This window comes from Nomascus leucogenys, chromosome 18 (assembly GCF_006542625.1).
Source record: "Nomascus leucogenys isolate Asia chromosome 18, Asia_NLE_v1, whole genome shotgun sequence".
Classification (NCBI taxonomy): domain Eukaryota; kingdom Metazoa; phylum Chordata; class Mammalia; order Primates; family Hylobatidae; genus Nomascus; species Nomascus leucogenys.
In genome coordinates this window covers 70,644,795-70,654,841 of record NC_044398.1, presented here as the reverse complement: position 1 = coordinate 70,654,841, position 10,047 = coordinate 70,644,795, and the positions used below count along the sequence as shown (strand labels likewise).

Below are 10,047 nucleotides of genomic sequence, written 5' to 3'. Positions count from 1 at the left end.
TCATTAAACACATATAGACACAACCATAACAGAAGAAAGTATGTGGATTGGAATTTGTGATGGGAGCAGATCAAATTAATCCAGGGAAGCCATTGTTAGGTTTGTATGATTGCTGGGGGGTAACTTCTGTTGCTGACAAGGTTTAGGTTAAAGCTGGAGCAGATTGAAGTGAAAAACTAGAAAACATCAGCATTTCATTACCTTCTATAGCATACACTGCAGGGTAGAATTAATACTGAATATAGATTGGTAAATGTGAGCAGTTTACTTTTTGCTTTTAAATCATTACTGATTTCTCCTAGCCTATCATAAAAAATAATAGGGCTTTTGCCTATGAAATTAGTGCTTAGAAATATTTTTCTTCCTCCCAAATAATTTTTATACTTTTTCTCGATACAGCACAAAGCTAGGTCATTAAAAAAATGGGGTTGCTTTTCAAGTTGCTTTTTGTCTAATTTTTCCTCTTTAGACCTGCAGATACAAATGTATATATTTGTGCTATGTATAACTCTCAAGCATAAATCATTTTAACAGTTTTTAAAATCACAGGCTCCTGTGGCAAATATAAACTTTTAATAGCGATAGTTAGCAATTACTTGCCAATTCCTATAAAAATAACATTAGTGGTTTATTTTTGATTGCACCTAAACAACTGGCATGATTTAGCCAGTAGGAGAGAGATATTAGTTGTGGTTTGCATAATGTCATGTTTAGAACACACTGGAAATGCGAAGTTTTGTTGTTAAAAATATGTTTGCTTTCTGAAATATTACCCCCTTTCAGATCACACCAATGAATGAAGTTTGTAGAAAGAAAGTAGCCAACATAGACTCCTTTTCTGTGTCAACCAAATATATGGAAAATACATAGATTTAAAAAAATGTAATTTTAATACATTCCCTTAGAAACACATTTACTTCATGAAGAAACAGTATAATGAGTTCATTTATTGACCCAGAATAGCGAGTTGATTTATTGAGTTTCTGTAGCCATAGACACGAATAGTAATGGTTGGCTCATTCTTAGCTATACATTCCTAACTGACTGTATTAGTGGGAGAAAGGAGTGCATCTATAAAAGAAATATAATCCCATCCCTCAAGCTGGTTTGGAGCCCATCTAAGAGTAAGAAGTAGTAGAGTTGAAGCTGCTTTATCTGAGTCAGCTGCTGACTTCAACTCAGCTCCTCTTTTTCCTTGGGTCCATGTGGCCCACTTGATGTAGTATTCACATGTCCTTCCACCTTTTCATGCCTTCATTGTTTACATTACCTTGCTTGGGCTCTTATTGAGATGAATCACATAAAAATGCTTAACTATCAAACATTAATCAGCTGCCTATATAATTCAGAGGATGTTTAAAACCAAGGCTCAGGGAAATTCTGGTGGGTGTATACTAGGAGTATTTACGTCTTGCATCGATACTTTCCTCTGGGACTTCCATCTCTTCAGTTCTTCCTGAGATGCCAGAGTCATATCTCTTACTTGTGAAAGAACAGAGCTTTAAGAAATGGAGTCTAGAGGTGCCAGGTGCCCAGTGGACAGTGGGCTGGGGGCAAGGCATGGTGGGGAAAGCAAAAAAAATCCCCCAAACAGCGATAGTTGATCTTTCTTCTATCCACTCCTCTCAATTTTCTAAAGCCATTTTTGTCTAACTGTGGAAGTTCTTTTGCAGATAAGGTTCTGTAAAACTATGCATATCTGCCATAGACAGATGGATTTGACAAAAGATGTATCCAAAAAGGAATGTATCACATCATGAACTTGCTAAGTGTTCATGAATACACGCTGGCATTTGGAGACTATTAACACTACCTACTGAAGCAAAGACATAAATCCAAATTGAAACAAATATTATTTTTTGATTGAAATACATTTTCCAGTGGGTTTTTTTTTTTGGTGAATTTTGTTTTTGGAAAAACTTGCTCTTCCCTCCAACGTTTTTCCTGTGTTATATATAGGACTGATTTGATTTCTTCAGCTTGCCCAAGAATTTAATTATTCTTACTTTGTGTTTTCAAAAGAGTTGCTGTCTACCTTGAGCATGTTTTTAAAAAAGCAGAACAAAACGAATGAAGCAAATGTCCCCCTTTCCACAGAAAAAGCACACCACCAAAGAGTTAAATGCCTTACATTTCTTTAAGTCCCTCCTTTTGTGGAGCTAGACACTGGCGGAGGAGGAGCTTTCATTTAATTTCAAGACAATCAATGATTCCAACTTAATTATAACTGTGTTCCTCTAATTTCTGATTTCAAGAAGCAGAACATTTTGGTGAATTAATCTTGGAGTCAATGGGACCACGCTCAGGCCATGAAATGTTTTCTAAGCCTCAGTCTCTATGTCTTTAAAATGAAAATAATGATATACGTTCTGATATTTTACTACATTGGTGAATATCCATATCACAATGAGAAAGTGCTTGTCAAAAGAACATTGTAATATGTAATTTATAATGTGCTGTACATATACACTATCATTATGACTGTAGCTCATCACGCTAGGGTTAGGACTCTTTACTTCTAAAACATATTCCCAGTAATGGACAAAACTTTTGAAGCAAAGAAAATCTTCACTGTTTGATCCTAATATTATGAAGGCTTTTGGACCTTACATTTGTTTAAGCTCCCATGGAAGCTCCCATTGGAGCTTCAGTGCTGATCCATCTATTACTTGAGTATTAAAAATACCAATAGGTTTACTGTGATAAATGAATATGGCATTGTATGTGAAAACATATTTAGTAAACTTCCATGTGCCATAGCCATATAAATGTTACATATTGCGACAATTATCGGTATATTAATAAAAATTCTTTGCAAATTTTCAATTTTTAAAATGGAAAGTATCAGATATATTTCTTATTGATTAGATTGACTAACTTTCTAAGCTATGTCTGCTTCCCTCAAACAGGATGAATGTTCTTGTTGGTTAAGCTTGTGCTGTAATTTTCTTTCCACTTAGATACAGCACTAAGCCAATAGTTAGATAAGCATTCCTTCACAGCCTACATTTAGAGTTGCCAGTGACGAAGTTTTAGAGGACATATTTTCCTCACAGGAAAAAGTGGGTTAGGAAATTTAGACTGACAGATGTTCTTGGATTTTTTTAAAAAATTCCTGTCTTGACTCTCATTATTAAATTTTGCTAAGGAAATAATCATGTAGGTTTTAAGGTGATGCTTATTCCTAGCAGGTATTTTCATCTCAGGGATACAATGAATGGTCAAAATGACTTTCTGCATGATTTGAAAGATCAATTAGCAGTTTTGAATCCCAAATTTTTAGGTGGGTCTGCTTCAGAAGATCATTATGCTTTTTGGAATAATGTCCATAGCTGCATCCTACATTTTGGTGGTTTCAGCTCACTGCTGTTATAGTTTGATGATTTCCTGACAGCAATATTGGTTAAGTTAAAGCAGTTACCCATTTCACCTGTTGAACCCTTTTTAAAAAATTGGTGAAATCATAGAGGAATCACGATAAGTAAAACATATTAAAATGGAATGGATTCTCTCCACTTTTATCTCACACAGTTCACCCAGAAATTCATGAGAGAACTTTCTAGGAATGAAACAATTTCATTTGTAGTAGTATTTGAAAACTGGATCTAGAACCATTGACCTGACTTTTTGTGCCTTTGGTGATTGGATAAGAACACTTCTTCAGTAATTTAAAACCATAGTGAAATAATGTTTTTTTTTAACTTCTCAATAAGATTTTTTTATTCAGCAAAAACCAGGAGTTAGGTGCTAGAAACACAAAGATGAACAAGACATAGTTTCCTCAAGGAGCTTATAACCTAGTTTCATGTTTGCAGAACTTTTAGGATAATTCTTAAAGAGGAAGGGTTATTATGAGGTTGCTACTTTTCTCCTCAAAATATTTACTATGTTGATAATGAAGGAATGACCAATCTGTAATATATACAAAAAGTACTGGGTAGAAATATATTAATTTTCTTGGCTGGGTGTGGTGGCTCACATCTGTGGTCCCAGCTACTTGGGATGCTGAGGTGGGAGGACCACTTAAGCCTGTCAGTTCCAGGCTGCAGTGAGTCGTGATTGTATCACTGCATTCCAGCCTGGGCAGGCAACAGAGTGAGACCCTGTCCCTCACCCACCCACAAAAAAGAAACATAAAAATTTTCTTATAAAATTTTACTTTTTAGAGTCTCCAGCCTTATTTAGTTCAGTCACCATATTTGACAAATAAATGGTGGAACCAAGATGTTACCAGCTTTAAGTTTCATATACAGTAGAACTGAGACAGGAACCTAGAATACCTGGAACTAGAATCCAGATCTCTGCCCTTTCAGTTTAGGATGTACTGACAATATATATTGCTACTTAAAATTGCTAAAACAAAATTTATAAGCATCTATATATTTTGCAGCTAGGACAATTATCTACAAACATGATATTTAATGGAAGATATGGTAATAACATCTGAGATACACAATTATGTTATAAAATCTAAAATCAACAAGAAAGGAATAAAGTTGTACCATTCCAGGAAATACATTTCCAGAGCTTTAGATATCCTTATTAGATTCTACACGTTAGTTTTGGTAATGTTAACTGCTATAACATATAAAATCTGAAATCTTGTTGACTTAACTGAAAAGTTTATTTCTCTCTCAATCAAAGCCTAAAGTGAGTATTCTTGATGGGCAGATTCTTCTCATTCATTCAAGCAGTGTTCTTGTGACTCCACTCTTATCACCTTGTTGTCACGACCAGCTTCCTGGTGTGTGTGCTTTGGCAAAGGAGAAAACTCACAGGAGTCTGCTCACCTTCTATTGGCCAGAGCTTGGTCACATGGCCCCATATAGTGAAAGGGAAGCTGGGGCTATAGTCCTATTTGTGTCTGGGAAGAATAAAAAGTTGATTTGGTGATTGTCTTAGTTCAGGCTGCTGTAACAAAGTATCATCAACTGGGTGTCTTATAAACAACAAAAATTTATTTATTTTCTTACAGTTCTGGAGGCTGGAATTCTGAGATTAGTGTGCCAGCCTGGTCAGGTTCTGGTGAGGGCTGTCTTTTGGGTTGCAAGTGGCTGACTTCTCCCAGTATCTTCACATGGTAGAAAGAGGGTGAGCTAGCTCTCTAGCCTCTTTTTGTAAAGGTACGAACCCCATTCCTGATGGCTCCACTCTCATAACCTAATTATCTTCCAAAGACACCATCTCCAAGCACCAACACATTGGGAATTAGATCTCAGCATATGAATTTTGGGGTGACACGAACATTCTATCCACAACAATGATCAACTAAGCTATTTCTGCCATACCCTTTTTTCTTTTCTCTTTTCTTTCCTTCCTGTTTTTCAGTATGTCTGTGTAGAATCTATGCCTTGTAACCAATAAGGTAATGAAAAAAATTATAATATTTACCATCTGGAAGAAATTAGGAAAATGATTTTACTTTTAAATTCTTGATCCATATGTTAAAAAATTTCCAAGGCTGTTAAAATATCACTGAACGTTGTGATTATAGAGATTGCTGTGATTTAATACTTATGTCTTATAGTGAAAAAGTAGTCCTGGGATATTTTTCTTTCTTTACCTCACCCATCCTCTTCTATGTCAGGTATTTGAATCCCTTGCTTTGTAGTTTTATAAAAAGGTGGGGAGAAAATGAAAAATTGTCAAGGAAGATGAAATGGCTAATCAAAGTTCATTCATTCCCCATAGTTCCTAGGGTATTTTATAAACTTTGCAGTAAATGCTAACTTCTTATTGGGGAAAACTGCTATAAAGTAAGTGTACAGGTAGGTTTTGGAGAAATTTTTCTTGCATGGAGTTGAGCAAATGGTGCAACTAACAAGCTTGGTTTGTAGCTTCTGTTTTTCAGAAGCTAGAAGATTTTTCTCCACTCTGAACTTCTAGGGATCAACAAAAGTATTTATATCACAAACAAAAAAAACACAGTTACCTCTCAGTAAACAATGTTTTTTTCAGATTATTCTATTTAAAAAATCCAAATCTGTTAATTTTCTGTTAATAAAACATCAGTTTCAATAAAAGTCATAAGCCTGTCAAACCAATTTTAGTCCTTTACCTTCGATATATTAGGTTAAAATATTTTTGTTGGGTGTTAAGCCAATAATAAACTCAGCTATTTTAACAACTAAATTATTTTCCTCCTATAAACCAAATTTATAATCAAGCTATTTAAGAAATAAAGACAACAAATAGAAACTGTTTTAATCTTCATATCCTGACCTAAAAAATAGAAGCACTAACTCATGTCACATTCTCGTATTTATCTGATTAGACTAGGAATGCCTAAAAAGAATTTTCCCATAACTCCATTTACTTATTGTTTATTTCCCTGGCTCATTCCAAAAACGATTTAAAATACAACACCAAAAGAGTAAAATATCCTCAATCTAACATCCGAGCAATCTTTTTATTTTGGTGAAACTGAACAATAATAATAGGCACTTGCATTCTTCACCCTGAGGCATTGAAAACACTGACATGTCTCAGTTTTAAGATTCTGAAGATTATATTCTATTTAATAGATATTTTAAGCACATTTATTATATTTCTAGTCTTTGAACTAAGGCAGTCCACATATGGGTATAAAGTAATGCCTCAGCATAGTGTAGCAATTATTGGTGCAAAAGGTTGGTGCAAAAGTAATTGCGGTTTTTGTCATTAAAATGGCAAGAACGGCAATTACTTTTGCATCAACCCATAACTCTGTGGTCTCTGGAGCCAGACTGCCTGGGTTCAGATCCCAGCTCTGCCACTTGGTACCTGAGTTACTCTGGACAAATTAATTAATCTCCATGTACCTCCATTTAGTTATCTGAAAAATGGGATAACAATAGTACCTAACTGGTTGGGTTGTTGTAGAGATTAAGTAAATTAATATACATAAAACGCTTTACATTTTATGTCTATTAATTCCAAAATTGCTTGGAATGATGCATGTCTCATAGTGCTTTATAAATGTTTGTCATCTTATTATTATTTGGGGAACTGATTATTTGACAAAATATATTTTCTAGATAGCTGAAGTTTATTCAGTCAGTTTCAAAACGTCTAGATGTAGCCAGTTTTCATGGGTCTTTCCAAATGGATTCCTGCGTCTCTGTTTCTTCTGTTTTAGAGAGATTAAATGGAATCTTCCTTTGGTGATACTTATTGAGGTGATACTGAGATGATTAAGAGGACATGAAGGGATTTAGGGAGAGTGTTTGCCCTTACACTAACTGGCCCAGACTGCTCTACTGCATCAGCCCTCTGGCGATGTTCTAAGGGTTTGGACTTCAGTCTACTGGCCTGTACTAGCACCCTTGCTGTAAAATTCCTGCTCCTATTTTGCTATAGGCTGTAAGCAAGAAAATAGCCTCGTTTCTAAAACCTACGTATAAAATGAGAGAATAGGTGTCACTGAGGGTGTCAGTTCTCCCCTGAGAGTAAATAAGACGTGACTGCATTTTTTCCTTCTGGGTGAGGGTTATGTTTTAGAGCAAGGGTTGGCAAACTACTACTTCCTGTAGGCCAAATCTGTTTTTTGTAAATAAAGTTTTATTGTAACACAGCCATGCTCCTTTGTCTGTATATCATCTACTGCTGCTTTCACACACTGTAAGGGCAGAATTGAGTGGTTCCTGCAGAGACCATAAGGTCTGTATAGCCTAAAGTATTTAATATCTGACCTTTTACAAAAGAGTTTACCAAACCCTGTTCTAGAGCTTTAAAATTGAACAGAGACAGAAATAAATGAGATGTTACTACATTTAGTAGTCTCCACTAACCTGCCTGTTCAATTATTTGCAGCACCACATCCCTTAAATGTATTTTGGATAAACAAGAATTTATTGCAGTAGGCTATGTTGGATAAAGAACAAACAGCCCTCAGCAGCACACTGTGAATATTAAGAGGTGGTGAAGCTGTGATTGTCAAGCCAAGTTGTTTGGGAATCTTCATTTTAGTATTTGTTGCTCTAGTGTGATCAGTATATAACACGATGCAAAATTATATAGCTTTCTGTTGTGTGCTGTAGAATGTTGTTCTAGAGATATTACCAGTTGGTAGCTCCTTTTTTCATGCAAGTATTCAAAGTACATGTAAATATGTCTGTTGTCCTTTTCTCTTACATGAAAACTTCCCCCTCCCCAACGCTGTAAGATTCAGAAGCATAGTGTACAAAAAAGGATCTTGAACTTGGGTTTGAATCCTGACTCAGTCACTTTATAAAGGAGAAACTTCAAGTTACATTGCCACCGCCAGCCTCAGTTTCATTGCCTGTAAAACAGAGGTAGGAATCCAGGCTATGCTTGCCACACAAGGAGGACCAAATGAGACTCAGCATACTAGAAGGCTCTACAGCGCATATTATTACTTGTGTCTTTAATAATGTTCTCAATTTGGTTCACTTTCTCCTCATACAAAGATGTGTATGTTTATGGAACAGAATATACAATGGATTCTGCGTGAATTAAAATTGTCAACTGCACTGGGTATGAGTCTGCAAGCGTGAAGGAGGCTGGGTGAGAAAGCCTCTTCAACCAGCATATGTATTCATCTGGTCTCTGCTTTATTATTCACTTCTCTAATGTGAAAGTTTATGCTTTAGTGCAGAGCTCCTGGGAAATATGCAAAGAAAAAAGAAAAGGTAACCTTGGAGGGGAAAAGAGGTAGTGCTTATGCCAATACAAAAGCAGGAATAGAAGCAAATAGTTGCTGGTTGCTTTTAGCTATAGTTCTTTAAGTGAATCTGGTATATATACAAGAAGGTAGCTAATGTTTTAAAGATGAAGGAAGGAATAGTTTCTTTTAATGAAAATAGACTCCAGTGCTATGGAAATGAGAAGTCCCCTGTGATGAGGCTAGATAGAGTGGAATTACTGAAGGATGAAGTGAACGTACATGGCTCCATTTTGTTTTTCTTGGAGGCTGTAAAGAAAACCAGACAGCTTACTCGGTGTAAGTTATTTATACTTGTAAAAAAATCACCCCATTTTTATAATTTGAGGGGATGCTAATGGTTCAGCTTTGGATTGCAATTACATTAAATGTATTTTCTCATAATCTTGTTTTCAAATGATTTAAAAAGATTTACCAGAAAATCCAGAATTCTTTTGCCGGATTTGTTTTTTAAATGCTTTAGACTTTTAGATAAAATATTTTAAAATTATGACCTTGAATTTGAATTTAAGGGACTCCTTCAACCTCCTCTTTTAATTTCCTTTGTTATTTGGAGGGAATTATCCAAGTTGTATCAGTTAGCTATTGTTGTGTACCAAACAGTTCCAAAACATAGTTTTGGATTAAATGGATAAATGATTAAAAGGATAATCATTGAAGATTTTCATGAGTCTACCAGTTGGCTGGGGAGTTCTGGTTATCTAAGCAGATTCTGATTATTTTAGCAAGCCTTACTCATGCATTAGGAGTTAGCTGGCAGACCAAGATGACCTTCCTTGGTAAAGTCAATGCTCCTTCCCGAGTCTCTCGTATCCCTCCAGCAGGCTAGCTCAGGGATGTTTTCATAGTGGTGTCTGGGGTGGAAGCATGGGCAAGTCCAGTTGTGTAAAACGGTAGCTGGCAACACACATGCACTTTTCAAGTCTCTGTGTGTGTCACCTTTGCTAACATCCCACTGGCCAAAGCAGTTTGTGGTGGAACTCAGAGTCCGAGTGGAAGATTGTAAAGTTAGGAGTCAAAGTGTGCATACATAGGAAGGCCATGAGTTGGGCCATTAATACGCTCAGTCTACCAGAAGTCATTTCACCTTTTTTCCTCCATCTTAACAGCCTCCCTTTTGGAAATTTAACCTTTACATACTGTGTAAAACCAAACCAAACAAACAGAAAAAAGCTCAACTTACTTGGTTACTTTTCAGCACTGTTTTTAAAGCTTGGTCAGGGAGTAAGTTGTTATTACAGGCTAAAATTAAAATTTTGTTTATTTACTTACACACTTCTCCCCTCACTCCTCCTTTTTAAAGCAAATTGAGTTTAAGCCACAAATTCTTGAATAATGAGGTTGGTTCTTTTTCAGTTTTATTCATATCTATCCCTGAGCTCTAT

General features: G+C 35.8%; 1 protein-coding gene across 1 annotated transcript in view; it reads left to right on the top strand.

Annotated features, from left to right (window-relative positions):
• PDE4D (phosphodiesterase 4D) overlaps positions 1 to 10,047 on the top strand; it is a 1,540,268-nt gene that overhangs the window by 764 nt on the left and 1,529,457 nt on the right. The gene's annotated exons all lie outside the window — the stretch shown is intronic.